Raw genomic sequence first — 19,772 nt, 5'->3', positions numbered from 1 at the left:
TGGCTTTTATTTTTCAATTTGTTAATGTGGTGTATTACATTGATTGATTTGCAGATACTGAAGAATCCTTGCATCCCTGGGATAAAGCCCACTTGGTCATGGTGTATGATCTTTTTAATGTGTTGTTGGATTCTGATTGCTAGAATTTTGTTAAGGATTTTTGCATCTATGTTCATCAGTGATATTGGCCTGTAGTTTTCTTTTTTTGTGGCATCTTTGTCAGGTTTTGGTATTAGGGGGATGGTGGCCTTATAGTATGAGTTTGGAAGTTTACCTTCCTCTGCAATTTTCTGGAAGAGTTTGAGTAGGATAGGTGTTAGCTCTTCTCTCAATTTTTGGTAGAATTCAGCTGTGAAGCCATCTGGACCTTGGCTTTTGTTGGCTGGAAGTTTCTGATTACAGTTTCAATTTCTGTGCTTGTGATGGGTCTGTTAAGATTTTCTATTTCTTCCTGGTTCAGTTATGGAAAGCTGTACTTTTCTAAAAATTTGTCCATTTCTTCCAAGTTGTCCATTTTATTGGCATATAATTGCTGATAGTAGTCTCTTATGATCCTTTGTATTTCTGTATTGTCTGTTGTGATCCCTCCATTTTCATTTCTAATTTTATTGATTTGATTTTTCTCGCTTTGTTTCTTGATGAGTGTGGCTAATGGTTTGTCAATTTTATTTATCCTTTCAAAGAACCAGCTTTTGGCTTTGTTGATTTCAACTATTTTCAACTATTATCTCCTCAAGTATTTTCTCATGGTCTTTCTTTTTGCCTTCTTCTTCTGGATGCCTATGGTTTGAATGTTAGGGTGTTTAATATTGTCCTGGAGGTCTCTGAGATTGTCCTCATTTCTTTTAATTCATTTTTCTTTTTTCCTCTCTGATTCATTTATTTCTACCATTCTATCTTCTACTTCACTAATTCTATCTTCTGCCTCTACTATATTCTACTATTTGTTCCCTCCAGTTTGTTTTTGATCTCATTTATTGCATTATTCATTATATACTGACTCTTTTTTATTTCCTCTAAGTCCTTGTTAAACCTTTCTTGCATCTTCTCAATCCTTGTCTCCAGGCTATTTATATGTGATTCCATTTTGATTTCAAGATTTTGGATCATTTTCACTATCATTGTTCAGAATTCTTTATCAGGTAGATTCCGTATCTCTTCCTCTTTTGTTTGGTTTGGTTGGCATTTATCCTGTTCCTTTACCTGCTGGGTATTCCTCTGTCTCTTCATCCTGTTTATATTGCTGTGTTTGAGGTGGCCTTTCTGTATTCTGGCAGTTTGAGGAGTTCTTTTTATTGTGGAGTTTCCTCGCTGTGGGTGGGGTTGTACGGGTGGTTTGACAAGGTTTCCTGTTTAGGGAAGCTTGTGTCAGTGTTCTGGTGGGTGGACCTGGATTTCCTCTCTCTGCAGTGCAATGAAGTGTCCAGTAATGAGTTATGAGATGTCAATGGGTTTGGAGTGACTTTGGGCAGCCTGTATATTGAAGCTCAGGTCTGTGTTCCAGTGTTGCTGAAAAATTTGCGTGGTATGTCTTGCTCTGGAACTTGTTGGCCCTTGGGTGGTGCTTGGTGTCAGTGTAGGCATGGAGGCGTTTGATGAGCTCCTGTCAATTAATGTTCCCTGGAGTCAGGAGTTCTCTGGGTTCTCAGGATTTGGACTTAAGCCTCCTGCTTCTGGTTTTCAGTCTTACTTTTACAGTAGCCTCAAAACTTCTCCATCTATACAGCACCATTGATAAAACATCTAGGTTAAAGATGAAAAGTTTCTCCACAGTGAGGGACACCCAGAGAGATTCACAGAGTTACATGGAGAAGAGAAGGAGGAGGGAGATAGGTGGATGAGATGAGGGGGAATCAAAAGAGGAGAGAGCAAGCTAGCCAGTAATCACTTCCTTATGTGGGCTCCACAGTCTGGATCGCTCAGAGATGTTCACGGAGTTATACAGAGAAGAGAAGAGGAAGGAAGGAGACAGAGGTGGCCAGGAGGATAAAGAGGGGAATCAACCTACCTGACTTCAGGCTCTACTACAAAGCCACAGTTATCAAGACAGTATGGTACTGGCACAAAGACAGAAATGTAGATCAATGGAACAAAATAGAAAGCCCAGAGATAAATCCACGCACATATGGACACCTTATCTTTGACAAAGGAGGCAAGAATATACAATGGAGAAAAGACAATCTCTTTAACAAGTGGTGCTGGGAAATCTGGTCAACCACTTGTAAAAGAATGAAACTAGAACACTTTCTAACACCATATACAAAAATAAACTCAAAATGGATTAAAGATCTCAACGTAAGACCAGAAACTATAAAACTCCTAGAGGAGAACATAGGCAAAACACTCTCTGACATAAATCACAGCAGGATCCTCTATGACCCACCTCCCAGAATATTGGAAATAAAAACAAAAATAAACAAATGGGACCTAATTAAACTTAAAAGCTTCTGCACATCAAAGGAAACTATTAGCAAGGTGAAAAGACAGCCTTCAGAATGGGAGAAAATAATAGCAAATGAAGCAACAGACAAACAACTAATCTCAAAAATATACAAGCAACTCCTACAGCTCAACTCCAGAAAAATAAATGACCCAATCAAAAAATGGGCCAAAGATCTAAATAGACATTTCTCCAAAGAAGACATACAGATGGCTAACAAACACATGAAAAGATGCTCAACATCACTCATTATCAGAGAAATGCAAATCAAAACCACTATGAGATACCATTTCACACCAGTCAGAATGGCTGCGATCCAAAAGTCTACAAATAATAAATGCTGGAGAGGGTGTGGAGAAAAGGGAACCCTCTTACACTGTTGGTGGGAATGCAAACTAGTACAGCCACTATGGAGAACAGTGTGGAGATTCCTTAAAAAACTGGAAATAGAACTGCCTTATGATCCAGCAATCCCACTGCTGGGCATACACACTGAGGAAACCAGAAGGGAAAGAGGCACATGTACCCCAATGTTCATCGCAGCACTGTTTATAATAGCCAGGACATGGAAGCAACCTAGATGTCCATCAGCAGATGAATGGATAAGAAAGCTGTGGTACATATACACAATGGAGTATTACTCAGCCATTAAAAAGAATACATTTGAATCTGTTCTAATGAGGTGGATGAAACTGGAGCCTATTATACACAGTGAAGTAAGCCAGAAGGAAAAACACCAATACAGAATACTAACGCATATATATGGAATTTAGAAAGATGGTAACGATAACCCTGTATACAAGACAGCAAAAGAGACACTGATGTATAGAACAGGCTTATGGACTCTGTGGGAGAGGGAGAGGGTGGGAAGATTTGGGAGAATGGCATTGAAACATGTGAAATGTCATGTATGAAACGAGATACCAGTCCAGGTTCAATGCACAATGTTGGATGCTTGGGGCTGGTGCACTGGGACGACCCAGAGGGATGGTATGGGGAGGGAGGAGGGAGGAGGGTTCAGGATGGGGAACACATGTATGCCTGTGGTGGATTCATTTTGATATTTGGCAAAATAAATTATTTGAAAAATAAAAAAAAATAAAAAGAGAGAAAAGAAAAGAAAAGAAAAAAGAAGAAAAAAGAGGGGAATCAAAAGGAGAGAGACAGATCCAGCCAGTAATCAGTTCTCTAAGTGTTCTCCACTGTCTGGAACACACAAAGAGATTCACAGAGTTGGGTACAGAAGAGAAGGGGGAGGGAGGAGATAGAGGTGATCTGGTGGAGAAAAAGGAGAGTCCAAAGGGGGAGAGAGCAGTCAAGCCAGTAATCTCGGTCCCAGGTAAAAATGGGTACTGAAGATTGGGTTCTTAAAGGTACAAAATTGATAACAAATACCAAAAAGCAAAGATTAAAAATCTAGAGGGATGGTATGGGGAGGGAAGCGGGAGGAGGTTCAGGATGTGGAACACGTGTATACCTGTAGTGGATTCATGTTGATATATGGCAAAACCAATACAATATTGTAAAGTTAAAAAATTGAATAAAATAAATTCAAAAAAAATCTAGAGTAGAGGTTGGATTTTCAAAACCACAATATTAAAGAAAAGAAAAAAAAAGTCACAAAAATTATTTTTATTTTTTTTTTACAAAAATTATTTAAAAAAATATATATATATGAAGTTTGCTTTAAAAAATAGGGTCTCTCTTTTTTTTTTTGCAAAGTAATAGTAGGTTATAAAAATGAAAATTAAAGGAGTACTAGAGGACTTAAATTTTTTTAATTAAAAAAATGATAGTAAAAATATATCTAGGACTTTCTCTGGTGTTTTTGTGGGCAGTGTGGGGTCAGTTCATTTTTAGATAGTTCCTTGGTCTGGTTTATATTTCTCAAGATCTATAGGCCCCTTCCTATGTAGTCGGTACTAACGACAGGGTTTTAATCTATTGCACCTGTCACTTCCAAGGCAGTTCCCTCTGTTTTAGCTTCTTCTGTTTGCCGGTCTCTTCAGTGTGATTTCCGCCCTAACACAAGGCGGCCGCTGGTGGACACTTTTTTTAGGCTCACTTGTTCAGTCGCGCTGTGGGGAGGGAGGGACCCTGCAAACAAATAACACTGGCGTGTGCTCGCAGTGTCTCAGCCACACTGGGCCTGCCCCCACTTCTGGCGCATGTGCCCTCCCTGCCCACACTGCTCAGGCTCTAGGTTGCTCTGCCGGGAACCTTCTGAGGCCGACCCTGGGTTGCATGCACCTCCCAGGTCTAGGCCGCTCAGGTTCAGGCACTCGGGTAGTCCTCAGAGGCACAGACTTGGTTGGGCCCATGTTTTGTGCCCTTCCCAAGTCCGAGCAGCTCAGGTGATGAGGTGTTTGGCGAGCGCGGTAGCAACTTATCACCTCCCCCATCCCTGCCGCTCGGTTTTCTGGGTGTACAACCGACGCGCCTTCTCAGGCGGATGTTGATGTCCAGAACCCCAAGAAGTCTTAGTTAGCAAAGAAGCCTGCTTGCAGTTTGGTAGATAATGCCTCTCTGGGGCTGAGATTGCCCACTTCCGGCTCTGGCTGCCTGTCACCGGAGGGGGATGGTCTGCAGCAGGCTATCTGTTTAGTACTTTATTCTGTGAGCGGGCCTGGTGGTGTCTTAGGTTAGGGCTTTTCGCGTGGTAGCTATCCCACAGTCTGGTTTGCTAGCCCAAGCTGGTTCCCTCAAATTGCCCTCGGGGCATTCAGGCCTGGTCCTTACTCTAAGCAATGCAGCCTGCGCCTCCCTGCCCAGCCCCCACTTGCTAGTGGCGGGTGCAGGCGTCTGCGCTGCTTCTCCACTGAGGGACTTACCGTTGGGTACGTAATCTGTGGGTTTTCATTATTTATTTATTTTTCCTCCCAGTTATGTTGCCCTCTGTGGTTCCAAGGCTCTCCACAGACTCGGCAGTGAGAGTGTTTCCTGGTGTTTGTAAACTTCTCTCTTTTTAAGACTCCCTTCCTGGGACGGAGCTCCGTCCCTACCTCTTTGTCTCTCTTTTTGTCTTTTATATTTTTTCCTACCTCCTTTCGAAGACAATGGGCTGCTTTTCTGGGTGCCTGATGTCCTCTGCCGGCATTCAGAAGTTGTTTTGTGGAATGTACTCAGCATTTAAATGTTTTTTTTGATGAATTTGTTGGGGAGAAAGTGGTCTCCCCATCTTATTCCTCCACCATCTTAGGACCACCTCTAAAGTGGCTTTTAAAATTGTTCATTTCTTCCACCAATATTTAATCAGGATCTTCTCTGTTTGATACATCATATTGACTAAACTCTTTCAAAGAGCCCGGTTGTCTGGTAAGATAAATTATTAAGATATTTTAACTTAGGGATCGACAGAGTAAGCAGATCCACCATCTGTTTTTGTAACTAAAGTTTTTTAGAACACAATCATGCCCATTTATTTGCATTTTGTCCATGATTGCTTCATAATACAATGGGCAGAGTTGAGTGGTTGCAACAGTGACCATTTTAGGCTCACAAGCCCAAAATATCTCTACTATCTGGCCCTTTAAGAAAAAGCTTGCCAACCCTTGTTTTAATTCCAAAAGATCAAAATGAACTCTCTCTCTCTATATATATATAGTATATATACATATATATGAAAGTGAAAGTTGCTCAGTCCTGTCTGACTCTTTGCAACCCCATGGACTATACAGCCCATGGAATTCTCTAGGCCAGAATACAGGAGTGGGTAGCCTTTCCCTTCTCCAGGTGATCTTTCCAACCCAGGGATCAAACCCAGGTCTCCCACATTGCAGGCAGATTCTTTACCAGCTGAGCCACAAGGGAAACCCATGTGAGTTTTAGTCTACAAAGTGGGTTGAAATAACCTAATTTACAGCAAAAACTAACACAATGTCATAAAACAATCATATCCTAATTAAAAAACCAAAAATATAACTATTAGAAAAATCTTATAATTAACATATTAAAGTAATTCACAAAGATACTTCTGTGTCCTCAAGAGGTACTGGAGGCAGCCTAAAGCAAGTGGGTTGCTGCTTGCTGCTAATAACAAAAAAAAGTAGACAAAATAAAGATAACTTTTGAAAAACCTGAAAGGTAATAAATTTAGGCAGAAACCATAGGAGAATTTCCTGAGCAGCTGGTAATAATTATGAGTCTGTGACTTCTTAGCTGACAGTGTTCTCACCCCTTCAAATCTGGGAGTGACAGACTGCAGTCTTACTGGCTCAAGGTGGTAGCAAACTAAGTTCAGGTTTATTGGAAGAGAACCTGGAAACTTGGGAGGGAATCCTGAAACAAAGGTCCCACAGAAGGGGTGAAATTAAAAATCCCTGGCTGACCTCTGAACTACATGCCGAGGCCCTGCTGAAAGAGCTGTTCAGGAGCCCTTGAGAAACAACAATACTGGGTCAGAGATGTGTTTGCCATCCTCTGACAGCATATATGCCCCAATACATGTGCACCTCAGGTAGCAAGAGCTAAGCCCTGTGGGTTTAAGACAGCAGAGAACAGAGACTGGGCTGGCAGAGCAGCTTGACATTTAGAAAGGAAAACAGATCATCAGGGGAACAGCAAAGAGGGTGAACCCCATCATCTGAGAAAAAACACTGGCCAAATCTTTAAGTGAAGACTTAAGAAGAAATATAAGCCACTACATGCTACAGAGTTTGAATCCAAGCAAATTTACTACTTTAAAAATCAAAACCCTAATAATTTTCTGAAGACCATAACAGAATCCAGAATACCAGTGAATTTACTTTTTTTCACAACAATGATAGTTATAATTGGTTAAAATCTGACAGAATTAGAAGATATAGATAAAATTATAATTATAGTTGGAAATTTTAATACCTCTCTTGGTATTTGGTATAAAGCAGACAGAATATGGGCTTCCCTGGTGGCTCAGACAGTAAAGAATCCACCTGCAATGTGGGAGACCTGGGTTCTATTCCTGGGTTCAGAAGAGCCCCTGGAGGAAGGCATGGCAACTTACTCCAGTATCCTTGCCTGGAGAATCCTCATGGACAGAGGAATCTGGCAGGCAACAGTCCATGGGGTCACAAAGAGTTGGACATGACTGAGTGACTAAGCACAGGCAGAATATATATTTGAATGATACTCTCAACTAACTTGTCTTAATTGGTATTTATAAAACATTTTATCACCAAACAGATAAACAGACATTTTTTTCCCAAGTATACAAAGAATATCCAGCAAGACAGGCCATAAAACAACCCTCAATACATTTAAATGGATTGAAATGTTACAGTGACATTCTCTGACCACAGTGGAATTACATTAAAATCAATAACAGAAGAACCTCAAAATCCCTGGAAGATTTCTAAATATTAGCATGAATCTCAAGGGCATTATGCTGAATGAATACAACCAGTCTAATACCTTTTTAAAATATTTATTTATTTTTGACCATGTCAGGTTTTATTTGCAGCATGGGATTTTCACTGCGTTGTGGGCTTCTCTCTAGTTGTGGCACCCAAGCTCCAGAGCATGAGCTGTACAGTTGCAGCACATGGGCTCTCTAATTGTGGCATGCAGGCTTAGTTACCTCACAGCATGTGGGATATTAGTTCCCTGACCAAGGATCAAGCCCTGCTGCTGCTAAGTCGCTTCAGTCGTGTCCGACTCTGTGTGACCCCATAGACGCCGGCCCACCAGGCTCCGCCGTCGCTGGGATTCTCTAGGCAAGATCACATCCCTTGTATTGGAAGGTGGACTCTTAACCACTAGACCACCAGGGGAGTCTCTCTAAGAACTTATCAATACATACTACATGAGTCCATTTATTTGACATTCTTGAAAAGATAAAACTACAAGGACACAATGTATCAGTGGTTATCAGTGTTCAGGGTGGTTGGTAGACATGACTACAAAGGGATAGGAGAAGGATGTTTTTGTGTATGGGGGAGTGTTTTGTGTATGGCAGGAATGCAACTGTTCTGTATTCTGGCTGTGGTGTTCCTTATACAAAATCTATACATATGTTAAAACTTACACAAGTGTACACCAAAAGCAAAGTCAATTTTTACTTTATGTTAACATAGTGGTTAAATAAACAGGGTGAAATATATAGTCTTGACGAACTCCTTTTCCTATTTGGAACCAGTCTGTTGTTCCATGTCCAGTTCTAACTTGCTTCCTGACCTGCATACAAATTTCTCAAGAGGCAGATCAGGTGGTCTGGTATTCCCATCGCTTTCAGAATTTTCCACAGTTTATTGTGATCCACACAGTCAAAGGCTTTGGCATAGTCAATAAAGCAGAAATAGATGTTTTTCTGGAACTCTCTTGCTTTTTCCATGATCCAGCAGATGTTGGCAATTTGATCTCTGGTTCCTCTGCCTTCTCTAAAACCAGCTTGAACATCAGGAAGTTCATGGTTCACATATTGCTGAAGCCTGGCTTGGAAAATTTTGAGCATGACTTTACTAGCGTGTGAGATGAGTGCAATTGTGCAATAGTTTGAGCATTCTTTGGCATTGCCTTTCTTTGGGATCAGAATGAAAACTGACCTTTTCCAGTCCTGTGGCCACTGCTGAGTTTTCCAAAGTTGCTGGCATATTGAGTGCAACACTTTCACAGCATCGTCTTTCAGGATTTGGAATAGCTCAACTGGAATTCCATCACCTCCACTAGCTTTGTTCATAGTGATGCTTTCTAAGGCCCACTTGACTTCACATTCCAGGATGTCTGGCTCTAGGTCAGTGATCACACCATCGTGATTATCTGGGTCGTGAAGATCTTTTTTGTACAGTTCTTCTGTGTATTCTTGCCATCTCTTCTTAATATCTTCTGCTTCTGTTAGGTTCATACTATTTCTGTCCTTTATCAAGCTCATTTGTGCATGAAATGTTCCTTTGGTATCTCTGATTTTCTTGAAGAGATCCCTAGTCTTTCCCATTCTGTTGTTTTCCTCTATTTCTTTGCATTGATCACTGAAGAAGGCTTTCTTATCTCTTCTTGCTATTCTTTGGAACTCTGCATTCAGATGTTTATATCTTTCCTTTTCTCCTTTGCTTTTCACTTCTCTTCTTTTCACAGCTATTTGTAAGGCCTCCCCAGACAGCCATTTTGCTTTTTTGCATTTCTTTTCTATGGGAATGGTCTTGATCCCTGTCTCCTGTACAATGTCACGAACCTCATTCCATAGTTCATCAGGCACTGTATCTATCAGATCTAAGCCCTTAAATCTATTTCTCACTTCCACTGTATAATCATAAGGGATTTGATTTAGGTCATACCTAAATGGTCTAGTGGTTTTCCCTACTTTCTTCAATTTCAGTCTGAATTTGGCAATAAGGAGTTGATGGTCTGAGCCACAGTCAGCTCCTGGTCTTGTTTTTGCTGACTGTATAGAGCTTCTCCATCTTTGGCTGCAAAGAATATAATCAAGTTGATTTTGGTGTTAGAAACACAAGTTGGAATCAAGATTGCCAGGAGAAATATCAATAACCTCAGATATGCAGATAACACCACTCCTATGGCAGACAGTGAAGAGGAACTAAAAAGCCTCTTGATGAAAGTGAAAGTGCAGAGTGAAAAAGTTGGCTTAAAGCTCAACATTCAGAAAACGAAGATCATGGCATCCGGCCCCATCACTTCATGGGAAAGAGATGGGGAAACAGTGGAAACTATGTCAGACTTTATTTTTCTGGGCTCCAAAATCACTACAGATAGTGACTGAAGCCATGAAATTAAAAGACGCTTACTCCTTGGAAGGAAAGTTATGACCAACCTAGATAGCATATTCAAAAGCAGAGACATTAATTTGCCAACAAAGGTTCATCTAGTCAAGGCCATGGTTTTTCCTGTGGTCATGTATGGATGTGAGAGTTGGACTGTGAAGAAGGCTGAGTGCCGAAGAATTGATGCTTTTGAACTGTGGTGTTGGAGAAGACTCTTGAGAGTCCCTTGGACTGCAAGGAGAGCCAACCAGTCCATTCTGAAGGAGATCAGCCCTGGGATTTCTTTGGAAGGAATGATGCTACAGCTGAAACTCCAGTACTTTGGCCACCTCATGTGAAGAGTTGACTCACTGGAAAAGACTCTGATGCTGGGAGGGATTGGGGGCAAGAAGAGAAGGGGACGACAGAGGATGAGATGGCTGGATGGCATCACTGACTCGATGGACGTGAGTCTGAGTGAACTCTGGGAGTTGGTGATGGACAGGGAGGCCTGGCATGCTGCGATTCATGGGGTCACAAAGAGTCGGACATGACTGAGCGACTGATCTGATCTGATCTGAACACAGTGGTGAGACTGGGGCCCTTGTGATGTCAGGTCTTGACTTTTCGCCATTTCTTTTCCATCTCTTGAACAGTTTTTGCTACCTTCTTTAAGTTGCATATACTAGTCCTTGGCAACTTTGGTCTCATATCAATATAATGTCAAATCTAGCCTAAGAGAGATAAAGAGCAGGTGGATTCTTTACCACTGTGCCATCTGGGAAGCCCCAATCATTAAGAGTCGGACACGACTGAGCGACTTCACTTTCACTTTTCACTTTCATGTTTTGGAGAAGGAAATGGCAACCCACTCCAGTGTTCTTGCCTGGAGAATCCCAGGGACGGCAGAGCCTGGTGGGCTACCATCTATGGAGTCACACAGAGTTGGACACGACTGAAGCGACTTAGCAGCAGCAGCAGCTCAAAGGAAATTGTGCAATGAATTGTTTTCTCTAATAAAGATGATTGTCAAAAGAGAGATTAAATTGGTGGGGGGTGAGAAACTCTGGGCTGGAAGAAGCACAAGCTGGTATCAAGATTGCCAGGAGAAATATCAATAACCTCAGATATGCAGATGACACCACCCTTATGGCAGAAAGTGAAGAGGAACTCAAAAGCCTCTTGATGAAAGTGAAAGTGCAGAGTGAAAAAGTTGGCTTAAAGCTCAACATTCAGAAAACGAAGATCATGGCATCTGGTCCCATCACTTCATGGGAAATAGATGGGGAAACAGTGGAAACAGTGTCAGACTTTATTTTTGGGGGCTCCGAAATCACTGCAGATGGTGATTGCAGCCATGAAATTAAAAGACGCTTAGTCCTTGGAAGGAAAGTTATGACCCACCTAGATAGCATATTCAGAAGCAGAGACATTACTTTGTCAACAAAGGTCCGTCTAGTCAAGGCTATGGTTTTTCCAGTAGTCATGTATGGATGTGAGAGTTGGATCGTGAAGAAAGCTGAATGCCAAAGAATTGATGCTTTTGAACTGTGGTGTTGGAGAAGACTCTTGAGAGTCCCTTGGACTGCAAGGAGATCCAACCAGTCCATTCTAAAAGGAGATCAGTCCTGGGTGTTCTTTGGAAGGAAGGATGCTAAAGCTGAAACTCCAGTACTTTGGCCACCTCATGTGGAGAGTTGACTCATTGGAAAAAAACTCTGATGCTGGGAGGGACTGGGGGCAGGAGGAGAAGGGGACGACAGAGGATGAGATGGCTGGATGGCATCACCGACTCGATGGACGTGAGTTTGAGTGAACTCCGGGAGTTGGTGATGGACAGGGAGGCCTGGTGTGCTGCAATTCATGAGGTTGCAAAGAGTCGAACACAACCTAGCGACTGAACTGAACTGAACTGGGAAGTTGAATGGTGATCATTTTGAAGGATAATGATTTACACAAGAAATTCTCTTGGCAGAAATATGGTTTGGAGAATCCCAGGAATCTGAAAAAAAGATTTCCCTGTCACCAAAATTTGAGATTCACAATGGTTTTAGGTGTATCCCTCATGATTTTTCTGTATCCAACTAGACAGCTCCACAGGAACCATAGGCATCTTATCAAATTTAACTCATTCACTAGTGAACTCATGATCTTCCATTCCAAAACCTGCTTCTCATTCTGTATGCAATCCATGTTTTAGTAAGTGGGTTCATTTCCTACAGAAGCACACTGTAGGTATACCTTCTATCTCTTATTCTCATCCATCCATCAGTCACAGGGTTTAGTTGATTGTAATGATGTCTTTCAAATCAGTTCCTTCTTTTTCTTCCCACTGTAACAGAGATGACTTTTTTGACCTATTGCAGTTCTTCCTAAACAGCCTCTGGAGTCACCTACCACCTTCCATGCTGCAAACAAAAGCATTTTCTTAAAGTGCAGTGGAATTGCCCCCCACCCCCTGCACTGCTTAACTGTGCTTCAGTGAGGAAAAAGACCCAAATGTTGAATTACAGGATTGGTGATTTGATGTTTTTGCTCTTTATACATTTTGACATTTTACAATATTCAATACTGACTGTATGAAAAAGATTTAGCCCTTTTCATCACCTACTTAGCATGGTATACGAGCCCTACAAGACCCCACGCGGCCTTCCTGGCTTTGCCTACTCCCCCTGACCCCCATGAACACTCTGTAGCCCACTGGCTTACAAAATGAGCTTAATGAAGTCTCTTTTAGAAGTGCCTTGGAGGTCACAGCAGGAGATTGAGGGCTCTCCTTCACTCAGAAATGAAGTGAACCCATACCCTTGCCATTTATTTTTTAATATATTGGGGTTCTTCATAATATTTCCTTTAAAGAATACATTTTTGCCTCTAAATAAAAGTTTAACAGTCGTTATCTCATCTAGCCTTAAGAAAGTGTTTTCTGATCTTGCCCAGAGTTCTTTCTGTCCTTCATAACTTTCACTTGCTGTTTCTTGTACCACTGATTCTCTTTCCACCTTTAGGAAAACTCTTTCACTTCAAAACTTATCTTTTAGACTGGGAGGTCAAAGTGGGAAGAGTGTTAAATCTTCTGTGAAAATCCTCCCTTATGATGTGAAACTGAGCCAGTCACTCCTTTCTCTCTGTTCCTCACCCTCTATCCAGTCACCACATTCACTTACTTCTGTGTTCCATGAATATGTATTCCATGTGTCAAGAATTAGATTCCACATGCCTTGGAGCAACTAAACCTGTCCACTACAACAACTGAGCCCTCGCTCTAGAGACTGCAAGCCGCAATGACTGAGTTTGTCTGCTGCAGCTACTGAAACCTGCATGCCTAGAGCTCATGCTCTGCAACAAGAGAAGCCACTGCAGTGGAAGCCTCAGCACCGCAACTGCAGAGTAGCCTGTGCTCACTGCAATTTAAGAAATTCTGCTCACAGCAAGGAAGACCCAGTGCAGCCAAAAATAAAATAAATGAATAAAAATTAAAAAAAAAGAATTATGCTGAATCCTGGGGTGCAAGGTGATCAGCATACTCACTAGACCTGAGTTAGATCTTCCTGCTTCATGTTTCCATGAAACCCTGTTTTCATCTTTTATAGCACTGATCACACTTTGCTTATTTGCCATCGTCTGCTGGACTATAAGCAGCATGAGGGAAGTGAATCATCTGTCTTCTCATCTCTCCATGCCCAGCTTCTACCACAGTACCTAGAACACAGTAGGTGCTCAGACATTATTTATTGAACAGTTGCACTTAAATGGGACACAGTTTGGTAGGGGCGGACATGATAAAGCAGTATATTATTTATTTATTGCACAGAAATGACTGGTCAATGGCATCCCACTCCAGTACTCTTGCCTGGAAAATCCCATGGATGGAGGAGCCTGGAAGGCCGCAGTCCATGGGGTCGTTGAGGGTCGGGAACGACTGAGTGACTTCACTTTCACTTTTCACTTTCACGCATCGGAGAAGGAAATGGCAACCCACTCCAGTGTTCTTGCCTGGAGAATCCCAGGGATGGGGGAGCAGGGTGGGTTGCCGTCTATGGGGTCGCACAGAGTTGGACGCGACTGAAGTGACTTAGCAGCAGCAGCAGTGGTCATTTCTACCCTAAGCAGTTCTCATATGATACTGTTTGCTTCTTTAGGCCATTTTTCTTGATGTCCCTGGCATTTTTTGATTGAATGTGGGAGAACAAATGAACAATTGCAAAGGTTTTGGATAATGTTATCTTTCTACAGAAAACATTGACCTTCTTTTTTGGCAGGCAGCTAAAGTAGGGCAGATTAGTTCATTACAGTGAGGGCTGAGCTCATGTGAATCGGGCTATGAGTTGCTCTGCTGCAGGAACGGGGACCCCTTCCGGGGTCCGAGAGTGGGGTCCTAACACTCAGAAATGAATTGTCTGAGGAGACAAACATGCTGACAAATCAAGAGACTTTATTAGGAAGGGGCACCTGGGCAGAGAACAGGGTAAAGGAATCCAGGAGAACTGCTGTGCCTTGTGGCTTGCAATCTCAAGTTTTATGGTGATGGGATTAGCTTTTGGGTTGTCTCTGGCCAACCATTCTGACTCAGGGTCCTTCCTGAATGCATGCATTGCTCAACCAAGATGGATTCCAGCGAGGTGGATTCTGGGAGGTTGGCAGGATATGTGGCATCTCCTTCTCACATTTCCTGAATTCTTCTGGTTGGTGATGACTTGTTAGTTCTGTGTTCCTTACCAGGACCTCCTATCCTAAAATAACTCATGCAAATGGTTACTATGTGCCTGGCCAGGATGGGCAGTTTCAGTCAGTGTTTCCCCTAATAGCTCCACCTCTAGATTGCACTCTTTCTAGGGAGATGTCTTTCATGAGTATCAGTTGAGAAGGATGAGATGTTTCCTAGACTCTCTCCTTCTAAGCAGATGTTCAACTCCAGTTTCTGGGTATTGAAAACACTGTTTTGCATTTTAGAAATTTTCTCCTTAGTTGTATAGCCTCTAATCCATGTATCTGAAGAATCAGCAAATATCTGAAACTGAAAACAAGTGTCAAGAGCTAAGTGCATTTCTGTATCTCCCTTACTGCTGAGATCTTGGCTCCTCACATTCTGGCTGCTCAAACTCCAGTTGTTCTCTCTACCCCCATGAAATTGCTGAAATCTGCTGGTTTCTCTGCCTTTTGACCTCTACTTTTTGCCTTTTGACCTCTACTCCAGTTCTTCCTGTTGTAGATCCCTGGGTTGGTGCTCTCAAGTATTTCTTTTATCATGAAATTAATTTCACTTGAATAATAATCAAACATTACTAATAATACCTGTTTTCAAGAGTGGGTTAATTAAAATGAGAATTTATAGTCAAAACACCATTCTAAAAATGAATAACATAGAGTATTCAGCAGCACAAATTAAGAATAAACACAGACGGCTATGTTTCCAAACAGTAAAAATGACTGCACATCAGTTTGAGTCAAAAAAACAGTCAAATAAAAGGAGAGTGAAAACTCACAGAATTTTATTCTAAAATCCTGAAGTTAACTGTGAAAGTAAAAATTTTAAATGCTTAAAAAATTTATAGATTATATGACTTGCAGTTTCATAAAATTATCAATGAATGTGCTACCTACAATTTAACATTAAATAGATTGCTGGGCAACATATCATAATTGAACAAAGCCCCTGAAAGTCAGATGCCAGTCACAGAAGTAGACACTTACTGATGGCAAACTGAGTAAAGATTTCAGTGTGATATTCTAGAAGCCCAAGACCATAAACCACTCTTCCTATACACAGCTCTACACACAGAGCTTTGTGTGGAATCTCTTGGGTTTCCATTTGGCACATCTTCTATCACCTGATGTGTAAAATCAGTTCTGACATTTGCAAAAGGTTGTACCAATTACTATATTCACAAAAATGGCCCAAAAGTGAATTCAACAGGTTATGCGTGTACATACTTCGTTTGCATCTTCAACAAAAACAAAAAGATATTCTAATACTAGAGAAGTGAAAAACACTAGGACCATGGGCTCTCTTGAGTAAACATCAGTGTCACACAAAGTTAGACAGGAATGGGGAAATACTGCCCAAGAAAAAAATTCTACTTTTAAAAATGAAACAAGTTTAAGGGAAATCAAGTTCGGCTATAGAGGCACAAGTCTTTCACATTTCCTTGAAATGTGTGATATCTTCTAATCTGTGATCTTAAACTTCTGTTTTACAAAATCTGAAAAGAAAAAGACACAAGAAAGTAACACAATAGAGATTATATGAGACCACCATTATTAGAATCATTCTATATAATACTCATTTAAATTTGTCCTCATATTTACCCTCTCTAGTGCTCTTCACTCCATTTCTGAGCTTCCATCTGGTATTAATTTTCTTTCTGCCTGAAGACTATTCCATTCCTCCCAGCCTTCCCAACTTATCCAACAATTTTTTATTATTGCTTTTATATTTTCATGTATATATCTTGTTGATATATACATATATCTCCAAGACTTTATTATTGGTTTTGTTCATATGGTCAGTGTTTACTTAAATTCCCTCACGTATTTGCCTTTTTGTCAGTCTGGGCTTCCAAGTCAGTAATTTTTCTCTTACTTGAAGGACACTCTAATATTCCTTTTTGTATGTCTACTGATAACAAAGTCTCTCAAGTTTTTTATTTTAAAGTTTGCTTTATTTCATCTCCATTTTTGCCAGCAATAGGGTTCGATCCTTTGGTTGGGGTTCCCCTGGAGAAGGAAATGGTAACTCACTCCAGTATTCTTGCCTGGAACATCCCATGGACAGAGGAGCTTGGTGGGCTACGGTCCATGGGGTCGCAAAGAGTCAGACACGACTGAGCAACTGGGCACGCATGCAGAAAGTCTAGATTAGCGGGTGTTTTTAGTTTTTGTTTGTTTGTTAACCTCTCTAGTTGCATTTGGCTTCAGTTCAGTTCAGTCCAGGTGTTCAGTTGTGTCCGACTCTTTGCGACCCCATGAATCACAGCACGCCAGGCCTCCCTGTCCATCACCAGCTCCTGGAGTTCACTCAGACTCACGTCCATCGAGTCAGTGATGCCATCCAGCCATCTCATCCTCTGTCGTCCCCTTCTCCTCCTGCCCCCAATCCCTCCCAGCATCAGAGTCATTTCCAATGAGTCAACTCTTCACATGAGGTGGCCAAAGTACTGGAGTTAACTTCCAATTATAAAAAGAACTACATTTCTGGCTTTTATAGAGAAATTTTTAGGCATCATGTATGTTTTCTTATATCTGTGTAAACATAAACTCATTTTCCAAAGTTGGGAACTGAAGTATTTAACTATGGAATCTTCACTCAGGAAAAACCACACTCCTTGCTTATCCTCCCTGGTTCAGAATAATTCAAAATGAATATCAATATTTGGAAGTTTAAGAGAAGCAAGGAGTCACAAAATGCAGTCAGGGAAATGGGTTAAATTGTCAAGGGACAGAGAGTATCTAAACCAAAACCCTGGATGTTTGTTGCAATTCTCCAGGCTTTAAGAATGGTTCTTTTCTAGTATACATGTATACATATCTGTATAACTGAGTGGTTTTGCCGTACATATGAAATTAACATTACATTGTACATAAACTACACTTCAATAATTTTTAAGTTATTTTTCTTTCCTTCTTACCTTCTTAAACACATGCATTCATTGATTTGTTCTCTCTTTCAACAAGTATTTTCTGAGCTCTGCTTAGTGCTAAGTACTGTAAATCCTGATAAATAAGGCATGGATTCAGCCTTCAAAGAGCTTCCAGGAGAGAAGATGAAAGGTACATAAATACCAGTAACTGACTGAGGCATCCTCAGTTCAGTTCAGTCGCTCAGTCGTGTCCAACTCTTTGCGACCCCATGAATCACAGCACACCAGGCCTCCCTGTCCATCACCAACTCCCGGAGTTCACTCAGACTCACGTCCATCGAGTCAGTGATGCCATCCAGCCATCTCATCCTCTGTCATCCCCTTCTCCTCCTGCCCCCAACCCCTTCCAGCATCAGAGTCTTTTCCAGTGAGTCAACTCTTCGCATGAGGTGGCCAAAGTACTGGAGTTTCAGCTTTAGCATCCTTCCTTCCAAAGAAATCCCAGGGCTGATCTCCTTCAGAATGGACTGGTTGGATCTCCTTGGTGTCCAAGGGACTCTCAAGAGTCTTCTCCAACACCACAGTTCAAAAGCATCAATTCTTTGGCGCTCAGCCTTCTTCACAGTCCAACTCTCACATCCATACATGACCACAGGAAAAACCATAGCCTTGACTGGACAGACCTTTGTTGGCAAAGTAATGTCTCTGCTTTTGAATATGCTATCTAGGTTGGTCATAATTTTCCTTCCAAGGAGTAAGCGTCTTTTAATTTAATGGCCTCAGTCACCATCTGTGATGATTTTGGAGCCCCCCAAAAATAAAGTCTGACACTGTTTCCACTGTTTCCCCATCTCTTTCCCATGAAGTGATGGGACCGGATGCCATGATCTTCGTTTTCTGAATGTTGAGCTTTAAGCCAACTTTTTCACTCTGCACTTTCACTTTCATCAAGAGGCTTTTTAGTTCCTCTTCACATTCTGCCATAAGGGTGGTATCATCTGCATATCTGAGGTTATTGATATTTCTCCCGGAAATCTTGATTCCAGCTTGTGCTTCTTCCAGTCTAGCATTTCTCATGATGTACTTTGTATATAAGTTAAATAAGCAGGGTGAAAATATGCAGCCTTGACGTACTCCTTTTCCTATTTGGAACCAGTCTGTTGTTCTATGTCTAGTTCTAACTGTTGCTTCCTGACCTGCATACAGATTTCTCAAGAGGCAGGGTCAGGTGGTCTGGTATTCCCATCTCTTGAAGAATTTTCCACAATATATTGTGATCCACACAGTCAAAGGCTTCCGCATAGCAATAAAGCAGAAATAGATGTTTTTCTGGAACTCTCTTGCTTTTTCCATGATCCAGCAGATGTTGGTAATTTGATCTCTGGTTCCTCTGCCTTTTCTAAAACCAGCTTGAACATCAGGAAGTTCACGGTTCACGTATTGCTGAAGCCTGGCTTGGAGAATTTTGAGCCTTACTTTACTAACGTGTGAGATGAGCACAATTGTGCGGTAGTTTGAGCATTCTTTGGCATTGCCTTTCTTTGGGATGAGAATGAAAACTGACCTTTTCCAGTCCTGTGGCCACTGCTGAGTTTTCCAAATATGCTGAGGCATCCTAAGATGACCTAAATCAAATCCCTTATGGTTATACAGTGGAAGTGAGAAATAGATTTAAGGGACTAGATCTGAAAGATAGAGTGCCTGATGAACTATGGACGGAGGTTTGTGACAAGAATCAAGACCATCCCCAAGAAAAAGAAATGCAAAAAAGCAAAATGCCTGTCTGAGGAGACCTTACAAATAGCTGTGAAAAGAAGAGAAGAGAAAAGCAAAAGAGAAAGGGAAAGATTATGCAGAGTTCCAAAGAATAGCAAGGAGAGATAAGAAAGCCTTCCTCAGCGATCAAAGCAAAGAAATAGAGGAAAACAATAGAATGGGAAAAACTAGAGATATCTTCAAGAAAATTAGAGATACCAAGGGAACATTTCATGGAAAGATGGGCACATTAAAGGACAGAAATGGTATGGACCTAACAGAAGCAGAAGATATTAAGAAAAGGTGGCAAGAACACACAGAAGAACT

The sequence above is a fragment of the Bos javanicus genome, chromosome 5 (assembly GCF_032452875.1).
Source record: "Bos javanicus breed banteng chromosome 5, ARS-OSU_banteng_1.0, whole genome shotgun sequence".
Classification (NCBI taxonomy): Eukaryota; Metazoa; Chordata; class Mammalia; order Artiodactyla; family Bovidae; genus Bos; species Bos javanicus.
This window is presented reverse-complemented; position numbering follows the sequence as displayed.